At 41.7% G+C, this 9738-nt stretch overlaps 1 pseudogene; it reads left to right on the top strand.

Moving 5' to 3' along the window:
- Nucleotides 1–2843: 2843 nt before the first annotated feature.
- On the top strand, nt 2844–3014 carry LOC119622660 (small ribosomal subunit protein uS14-like; annotated as a pseudogene).
- The last annotated feature ends 6724 nt before the right edge of the window (nt 3015–9738 follow it).

The raw sequence follows: 9738 nt of genomic DNA, 5'->3' as shown, positions 1-9738 counted from the left end.
GTCTTCCATTTAGTTTCTCAATTCATACAAAATGACATCCAGGCCATCATTGATCATTCTATATGACAATTGCTCCTTCTAACAACCCCAAAATATCACCTCTTACCCCAAAAATCTTTCTTCAGTTTAATCTCTCCCACTCTAGGTTCCCAGGCTGCCCCTAATCCCACTTGAAGTAACCATGAGAAACATCACCAATTATCACTCCATACCAATCCCCAAAATTTTCACTGCCCCAACCCTTCACCACTATTTTGTTCTGTTTTTCTTATTAATATAAGAAGACAGGAATGTCAGGCCCCTGAGTCCAAGCTAAGCCATCATAACCTCTGTGACCTACATGTATATATCTAGGTGGCTGGAGCAACTGAAGAACCATAAAAGATGACATTCCACCATTGTGATTTGTTCCTGCTCCACCCCAACTAATCAATCAACCTTGTGACATTCCTCCCCTGGAGAATGAGTCTCATGATATCCCAACCCTGCACCTTGTGACCCCGCCCCTGCCTGCAAGGGATAACAACCTTTAACTGTAATTTTCCACTACCTATCCAAATCCTATAAAACTGCCCCACCCCAGTCTCCCTTTGGTGACTCTCTTTTCAGACTCAGCCCACTTGCACACATGTGAAATAAACAGCCTTGTTGCTATCACAAAGCCTGTTGGTGGACTCTCTTCACACGGACTCACATGACAGTACCAACCACTGTGTTTTTGCCAATATGAGGATTTCAACTATTCAAACCATATTCAAATAAAGTGAGTTTCAAGGTGTAATTAATCTGGGTGTTTCTGTACCTTACTTCCATGTTCTGTATGTCATTTTGGTTTTTCTGTCCATAAGTCTTTTTGTACCACATGTCTGTGCTGGAGTGTCGCTAAGCCTGTTCTGAATTTAGAGGACGCCTGATTTGAAAATCATTTTTTGCTCAATTAAACTCTGTTAAATGTAAATTCTCTAAAGATTTTTTCTTCTAAAAGTTTTCAAATTTTTTCTATGATAAATGGACTTCGATATTCTTAAGTTATTTTTTTCCAAATTATTCTATGCAAGCTATTTTTTCCAAATTAGTTTAGAAAAGTTCTTGACCTGAACTTTCCACATTCCTGAGCTGACCTGTACTCTTCTCTCTAAAGTAGTGATAATTCCAGAAATCAAGTGGCATAAAATATTGTTGCTTACAAATTAAAATCTAATTGCCAACACCAATTTTAGATTCAGTATTACAAGCTAGTAAGATTAAGGACCTATAAAATATTTTCAAAATATTTACAAATTTCTGTTAAAAATCAGTATTTTGGGATTAATTATTAAAATATTCTATTGCACCCTTTTTACTGGGCACATTAGTAGGTTGGTAATTGGAGAATATGAGCAAGATACATGTTATTTACTTTTAATTAAACAGGTATTGCTGTCTCTAAGCCAGACTTGATCACCTGTCTGCAGAAAGGAAAAGAGCCCTGGAATATGAAAAGGCATGAGATGGTGGATGAACCCCCAGGTAGGTGAGAGTGAATACAACAGATGACACAGATGAGAGGTCCAAAGTTCAAGAAGAAAGCCAGGTCTTAAACTGTTACTTGGGAAGCTGTGTTGCAAAGGAAATAGTTGCTGGGAAGCCTGAGGGGTTTCTTTTTCATTTGTTTTTTTGTTTATTTTTGTTTTCTCTCAAATAAGGGTATCTTCTGTCTTATACTTTTAAATTATGTCAAGATTCTACTTTCCCTTCAGTGATTTTCCTTCAAGTTCACAGTGAGAGCCAAAGTCTTCTTTATGATCTGTAACAGACAGCACAATCTAGCTGATTTTCCTTTCCTTCTGGGGACACACAAATATTTGCATATTTTTGAGAAACTCTACGTTAAACTATTTTTAAGTTATCTTCTTGTGTCATGTCTGAAATGTGTGAGAGTAATGCTTTCTGTTCCATTAGGGTTTTCTTACATATGTTTCTACACATTCCATCCTGTTTATATTACTATAGTCTTTAAATATAGTCTGAAATTATAAAGTATGATGTTCCTCTGTTTTTTTTTCCTCAAGATTGTTTTGTCTGTTCAAAGTTTGTTGTAGTTTCATATACATTTTAGAATTGTATTTTCCATTATCATGAAGAAAATGTCACTGGAATTTTGATAGGCAGTTTATCGAATCTATAGATCACTTTGGATAACACGGCACTTTAATATTTATAATTTCAATCTGTTGGCATAAAATATTTTGAAATTTGTCTCCCGTATAATTTATTTTTTATATATTTTATGGTAAAGATTGTTTATCTCATTAGTTAAATTCATTTTTGAAAATTTATTATTTTAATGCTATTGTAAATAAAATAATTTTCTTCCTCTACTTTGTCAGTTTGTTTTCAGTGTATGGAACCATAACTTATACTTGTTTGTTAATTTAATATTTCGCTAATTTACTGAGTTTATTTATTAGTTTGGACAGTTTTGTTGTTGTTTCTGAGACGGAGTTTCTCTCTTGTTGCCCAGGCTTGAGTGCAATGGTTCAATTTCAGCTCACAGCAGCCTCCACCTCCTGGATTCAAGCTATTCTCCTGCCTCAGCCTCTCGAGTAGCTGGGATTACAGGCATGCACCACCATGCCCAGTCAATTTTTGTATTTTTAGTAGAGACAGAGTTTCTCCATGTTGGCCAGGCTGGTCTTGAAATCCTGACCTCAGGTGATCCACCCGCCATGGCCTCTCAAAATGCTGGAATTATAGGCGTGAGCCACCACAACAAGCCTAGACAGGTTTACCACATGGTTTATGCCTTTTTATATAAGATTATATGATCCTTTTCTTTACCTCACTGAACTCCTGAGAGCAAGATGGGTCACCAGCAGCTGTACCAGAGCCACCCATGAAAAATAGGCCACAGTTCTCACTCTTGTCACATCTGTTCAAACCGGCATGGTCTGATGCGGAAATATGGGCTCCATATGTGCCACCAGTGTTTCCGTCAGTACGTGAAGGATATTAGTTTCATTAAGTTGGACTAAATGATCTTCCTTTAAAGGATTATCCAAAGCATCTACTCAATGAAAAACCATGATAGTTCTTTGTACATAAAATAAACTTTTGAAAAGAAAAAAAAAGATGATATGATCTACAACCTTCAACTTTTAACTTATTCATCTTTGATATCTTTTTTTTTTTCTTCTTTTTTTTCTGAGACAAAGTCTCGCTCTTGTCCCCGGGCTGGAGTGCACTGGCATGATCTCCGGTCATTGCAACCTCCGCCTCCCAAGTTCAAGTGATTCTATTGCCTCAGTCTCCCGAGTAGATGGATTGCAGGTGACTGCCACCACGCCTGGCTAACTTTTTTGTATTTTTAGTAGAAATGGGGTTTCACCATGTTTAGCCGAACTTCTGACTTCAGGTGATCCGTCTGCCTCAGCCTCCCAAAGTGCTGGGATTACAGGCGTGAGCCACCGTGCCTGGCCTCATCTTCAATTTCAATTGCTCTTTTTTATTCTTGGCTGGGCATGGTGGCTCGCGCCTGTTATCCCAGCACTTTGGGAGGCCAAGGTGGGCAGATCATGAGGTCAGGAGATCAAGACCATCCTGACTAACACAGTGAAACCCGTCTCTACTAAAAATACAAAAAAAAAAAAAAAATTAGCCTGGCTTGGTGGCAGGCGCCTGTAGTACCAGCTACTTGGGAGGCTGAGGCAGGACAATGGTGTGAACTTAGGAGGCAGAGCTTGCAGCGAGCCGAGATCATACCACTGCACTCCAGTCTGGGCGACAGAGAGAAATTCAATCAAAAAACAAACAAACAAAAAGAGAGACATTGTAGCCAACGAATAGATGCAATGATTATATTTTGATTAAAAAAATAATCTTTTAAAATGAGTAATTATTTTTTATTCAATGAATCTTTGATATAGTCACTTTAAATTCTTAGGTGTTAAGCCTATAAATGTTCAATGGCTTAGATAATGTCTTACACTGCATCTCCTACATGATAATCACTGTGACTGTCAGATTCTCTTTCGTTCATACCGTTTTTGAAATATAATATTTTGTGCTTCTTATTAAATTTTATTTTTCTGTCATGCCTAAATATTGATAAAAATACAGAGGATTGGTTTGACTGATTTATTAATTCCAAAGTCAAATAGTAGTTTTGCTTTTTTGCTTTGTATTCAGTAACTCATTTGTTTCACACAGTAAACATGAGAATTAAGTAACACAACTATAGTTATATTCTCATGCTAACAATGGAGAAACATTTGAGTTATTTTTTAATAGTGCTAAAGTCTTATTTTATATTTTTCTTACAGATTCTTTCATGTCAAGTAACTAGAATATGAATTTTAATAATATACTATGAAATTAGAAAATGTGATACAGATTACAGAAGTACGCTGAAGAAATAGATTCTATTAAGAAGTGTACATTTATATATACACACACTTTTTATTATATCTACAATAAAACGGAGTATATAAATAGCCATATAACAAGTAAAAAGGTTACTTAAAATGTTTTTTACATAAAAAGCTCAGTGTCAAGTTGTTTAAATTTTAAATTTTACTAACACTTAATGAAAAGTTGATACCAATTTCCCCCAAAAACTGTCAGCAATAGAAGAGGTAACATTTCCCAATTCATCTATTAGCCGAGATTACCATGATCCCAAAACCAGACAAAAGAATCAGAAATAATGAAGACTATGGAACAACGTCCCATATAAATGAAGATGCAGAAATTTTCAGAAACACTAGCAAATTAAATCCAGCAACATATGAAAATGAATACATACCATGACCAGGTAATATTTGTTCACAAATTTGGTGTTGACTTAATATTTAAAAAATCAACTAACATATTACAAAATATTACTTACTGACAGGTTTTGTCCTGGTCGCTTCACCTGTGCAGGACCCAAGAAACTGCTCTGCTCTTGCGTCTCTAAGAAACCAGGTGCTTAACCATGAGAACCAGGAGAAACAAAGCTGAAGGAGCCAGAAGAGGAAGCCAGTTACAGAAAGAGAGGTGACAGGACCACCAGGCGCAGGATGCTTCGGGCAGGGAGGTGGTCAGGCCTGGCAGCTGCCTGGGTCAGGTAGCACGAGGTGGCAAATGGCACCAGATAACTTAATGTCTAAATTAAAAAGAAAAAAAACAAAAAAACTTGGGGCTGGGCCCAGTGGCTCACGCCTCTAATCCTAGCACTTTGGGAGGCTGAGGTGGGCAGATTACTGGAGATCACAAGTTCGAGACCAGCCTGACTAACATGATGAAAACCCCATCTCTACTAAAAATACAACATTAGTTGGTCGTGGTGGCATGTAGCTGTAATCCTGGCTACTCGGGAGGCTGAGTCAGGAGAATCACTTGAACCCAGGAGGCAGAAGTTGCAGTGAGCCAAGATCATGCCACTGCACTGCAGCCTGGGTGACAGAGCAAGACTCTGTCTCAAAACAAAAAAACAAAAAGCTTGGACACTTTTTTTTGGCATATTACAAAAAATGTCTATGTATGCAAAGCAGAAGCTGGAAGTAACATTTGCATACTCATGTTGATAATTTTATTATTCATGAAATGAAAACTTGGAAGCTACTTAAATGATTTTTGATGTGTAAATGGATTTTTTTGTTTTTAATTGAGACAGGGTCTCACTCTGTCATCCAGGTTGAAGTGCAGTGGCACCATCTCGGCTCACTGCAACCTCCGCCCCCGGGATTCAAGTGATCCTCCTGTCTCAGCCTCCAGAGTAGCTGGAATTACAAGCATGTGCCACCACACCCGGATAATTTTTGTATTTTTAGTAGTGACAGGATTTCACCATGTTGGCCAGGCTGGTCTGGAACTCCTGACCTCAGGTGATCTGCCCACCTCTGCCTTTCAAAGTGCTGGGATTACAGGCTCAAGCCCCCACACCCAGCCATATAAATGGATTTTTAAAATGGCAATATACATGCGATGAAATATAATTATACCTTATAAAAGGAAATTATGTCACATGCTACAATAAAGATAGACTTTTGGGGCCAGTGTGGTGGCTCACTCCTGTAATTCAAACAGTTCGGGAGGGTGAGGCAAAAAAAATGCTTTGAACCCAGGAGTTTATGACTAGCCGGGCAACACACACACACACACACACACACACTATAAACCTTTAGGACATTATGTTAAGTGAATTATGCCAGGAACAAAATAACGAAGAGCACATAATTTGAGTTATATGAGATATCTTCAGTAGTCATGTGATACCTTACCTTGTTTTAACCTGAGTGACTGTCTCCTAGCAGAGACAGAATCGGACAGACTCCGATTCTCACTTGTAACCCCTTTCACCTCCTTCCAGGCATAGGTAGTGTAAAACTGACTCAAAGCACATCCAGGAATGCACCTGCTGATAAGATACTGAGGCGAGCTGCACCAGCAGCTCCTGGGGACGCACTCGATGGACAGCACCCAAAACCCCTACACTTATCTCTTGGTGACAGTTTAAGCCCCTGCACCTGGAATTGTTTTTTTCATAACTGCATTTGTAACCAATTAATTTTTTAACTTATTGCCAGTTCTGCTTCTGTAAAAATTGCTTCAGCTAAAATCCCCCTCCCCTATTTAGACCATGGTATAAAAACAAAACTAGCCCCTTCCTCAGGGCCAAGAGAATTTTAGGCGCTAGTTGCCTCTCAGTCGCCAGCTAATAAAAGACTCTTTAATTTGTTTCAAAATGTGGCGGTTCTCTATGACTCACTTGGTTACAACGTTTGGAGGCCCCAGCGAGATGTTCACCACCATGTGAGAGCTGGACTCCTTCCAGGCTCCCCCGGACAGACAGCAGACTTATAGGGGAGGCGCCCGGAAGATGTTCCAAGGCCCCATAAGACCCTGTCTTCCAGAGGGGAAGGGATCGACCACCGGTGTGTGCCCACAAAAATTCAACTCCTGAGTTCTCTGGTCCCGGGAAGGTAAGTCAGATCTGACTCTGTTTCTCTAGGAGGGAAGTGGCTCTGATGGGGACCCTCCCTCTTTGACTCTGCCGGCATTCCAGGACACTGGAGGACACAGTCCTGGTTTTCTGTGAGGCACCTTTGTGTCTCCCTGGGAGGGAAGTGGCCCTCCCTTGACTCAGTCCATATTCCAGGACGCTGGAGGACAGAGTCCTGATTTCTGGCAGGCTGGTCTCTCCATTAAAGACTAGTCTGTCTGTCTCTGTCTCTGTCTCTCTCTCTCTGTCTCTCCCTCTCTCCTTATCTCTCCTCCCCCTCACGTTCCAGTTTCCTGGAGACCTCTGTTTCAGAATAAGAAAAAAACTGTTATAGACTCTGTGTGAATGGTGAGTGGATGATGAAGTCAAGGGCTTGTGCTTGGACTTCCAGTTTGTAGCTCCATAGTGAAAGCTACAGAGTTGGAGTGGGCCCTCGCCTGCTGTTCCGTGGTGACCTCATAAGGCTTAAGGCAGCATCAGGCATAGCTCGATCTGAGCCAGGTGTTTATACCAGCCTGCCAGTGCTTAGAGGAGCCTGAGTCCCCTCAGGGGGAGCAGCCAGGTGGGCATCTGACTGATCCCATCATGGGACCCCCCCTTGTCTGTCTAATAAAAACTGCCATAATTGTTTATATACCCTAAGGTCTATTGTTTGTTTTATGTTTATTGTCCTGTTCCGTGTCCATCATCTTGTTTAGTGTCTAAGTTTCATATGTCAGGTCACCGATACTGCCCAAGGCGACTGGGAAAGAACTTCTTCAAGGTCCTCAGTACTGATTTTCACAGGAGGTCAAATTCCTCATCAGTCACTTGGGCTGGCCGTCCCCATCCTGTCTTTTCTGTCAGAAAGAAATCAAGTGCTGTTATGGGAAGGAGTGGGAAATACTCGCCCATTTAGAATTTCTGGCACCATAAAGGCTGCTGGAATTTAGATTGCCACATCCCACGCCCTAGTAACTGGAAGGCCTCCACATTAGATCAGTGGTAGGTCCAAAATAGCCATGCCGCAGACCTCCTTGTCCACCTTTTCTGTCATCCTGTAACATTTCCCCTGCCTTTGAATAGAAGACTGTACAGAGAAGCCTACGCTCCTACTGCTTTTCTCCCTCTGGACTCCTATTCTGTTTTCCCTGTGACTACTCTCCTACCTTAGGAGAGATCTGAGTGGTCCCTTTCCTCCTCATCCTTATCCCTTACCCAGCACATCTCGTTTTCCTGTGTCACAGCAAGTCCAGAGCCTCCAAGATTGAGCCCTGCTCTCCCTCCTAAAACCCTTGAAAGAAAAGGCTGAGTTTGAACTTTTTGCCTTTGAATCATGCAGACACCAAAAATACTTCGGATATAGCTCAAGGGAAGGAGGGAGGTCATCTAGCTCCAGTCGGCCAAGGAAGCCTCGGGTTGGCCGCTAGTCCTCCTCCCTAAATCTTGAAGCTTAAGAAAACAAGTTTCATGTGGCAAGAAGTATTAGCTGTAGTGGTTTTCCTGCTCTTTCTGGTTGTATTTCTGTTCTTCTGAAACACCAGCACCCCAGGTTGTGAATCTTTCTGTCTGTGCCATATTTAATATCTCTGTTCACCCTTGTTAAACTGCCTCCAAAATAGGAAACTTCTCTTCCTGACCCTGTAAAGAGTGGAGTCCTCTCCAGTGTATGTTGCAGAATTTCTCTCTAGGCTTCTCAGAGGATTACGGAGTCTGCCTGAAACAAGGCAAACTCTGGACGCTCTGTGAAGTAGAATGGCCGCAGTATGGAACCAGGTGGCCCCCAGAAAGGTCATTTAACCCCACAGCTGTTCAGGCTGTGTGGCGGGTCATTACTGGAAGCCCCGGTCACCCCGATCAGTTTCCCTACCTTGATCAATAGCTAGATTTTCTCGGGAGCCCTCCTCCCTCGCTCCGTTCATGTGCCATTCATGATCCCACTTCCAAGGTCCCTTGAGCCGCTCTGTATTTTTACCCTGACACTCAGTCCCCTCGGCTCCTCCTGTACTGCCTCTTTCTGAAGAAGGGGAAAGTTTTCCTCTCCCAGTTCCACCGCCCTATAACCCTCCCCTGGCTTCTTCCCTTGTTTGCTTGACTACATCTCCTGTGGGCTCTCTGCTGATAGCCTCCTGATTGCTGTAGAGGCAGGAGGAGGTAGCCACCACCTCCTCCCACTGAGAGAGGCTCAAATCCCTCCAGGTGATGAGCGCTCAGCTCCCTTCTTAGTTTATGTCCCTTTCTCTACCTTTGACCTGTACAACTGGAAGGCTCATAATCCCTTTTCTGAAAATCCCCAGGTTTTGACCTCACTAAGGGAGTCCATGCTCCGGACTCACCGCCCCACCTGGGATGACTGTCAGCAACTCCTTTTACCCCTTCACCTCTGAACAGAGGGAGCTATCCAAAGGGAGGCCAGAAAGTATTACCTTGTAACAGCTAGTAGGCCAGAAGAGGAAACCCAAGACCAAATTGAAGAGGTTTTTCCCTCTACCCGGCCTAATTAGGACCCAAATTCCTCAGGTGGAAGGAGAGCTTTAGATGATTTTCAGTGATATCTCCTTGTAGATATCAAAGGAGTCGCTCGAAAACCTGGCTCAGGCAGCCCCCAACGTTAAAAGAAAATTACAAAAGCTAGAGGGATTTGCCAAGATGAACATCGGTCAGCTATTTAAAGATCGCCCAAAAGGTTTTTGACAACCAAGAGTTTGAAAAGCAGAAACAAGCAGCTCAGGCAGCTGAAAAGGCCGCTGACAAAGCATCGAAAATACAGGCAAAAATCAGAGTGGTTGCCATTC

The sequence above is a fragment of the Chlorocebus sabaeus genome, chromosome 6 (genome assembly GCF_047675955.1).
Source record: "Chlorocebus sabaeus isolate Y175 chromosome 6, mChlSab1.0.hap1, whole genome shotgun sequence".
Lineage (NCBI taxonomy): Eukaryota > Metazoa > Chordata > Mammalia > Primates > Cercopithecidae > Chlorocebus > Chlorocebus sabaeus.
The sequence above is the reverse complement of the archived record's forward strand: the minus strand, read 5'-3'. Positions and strand labels throughout refer to the sequence as shown.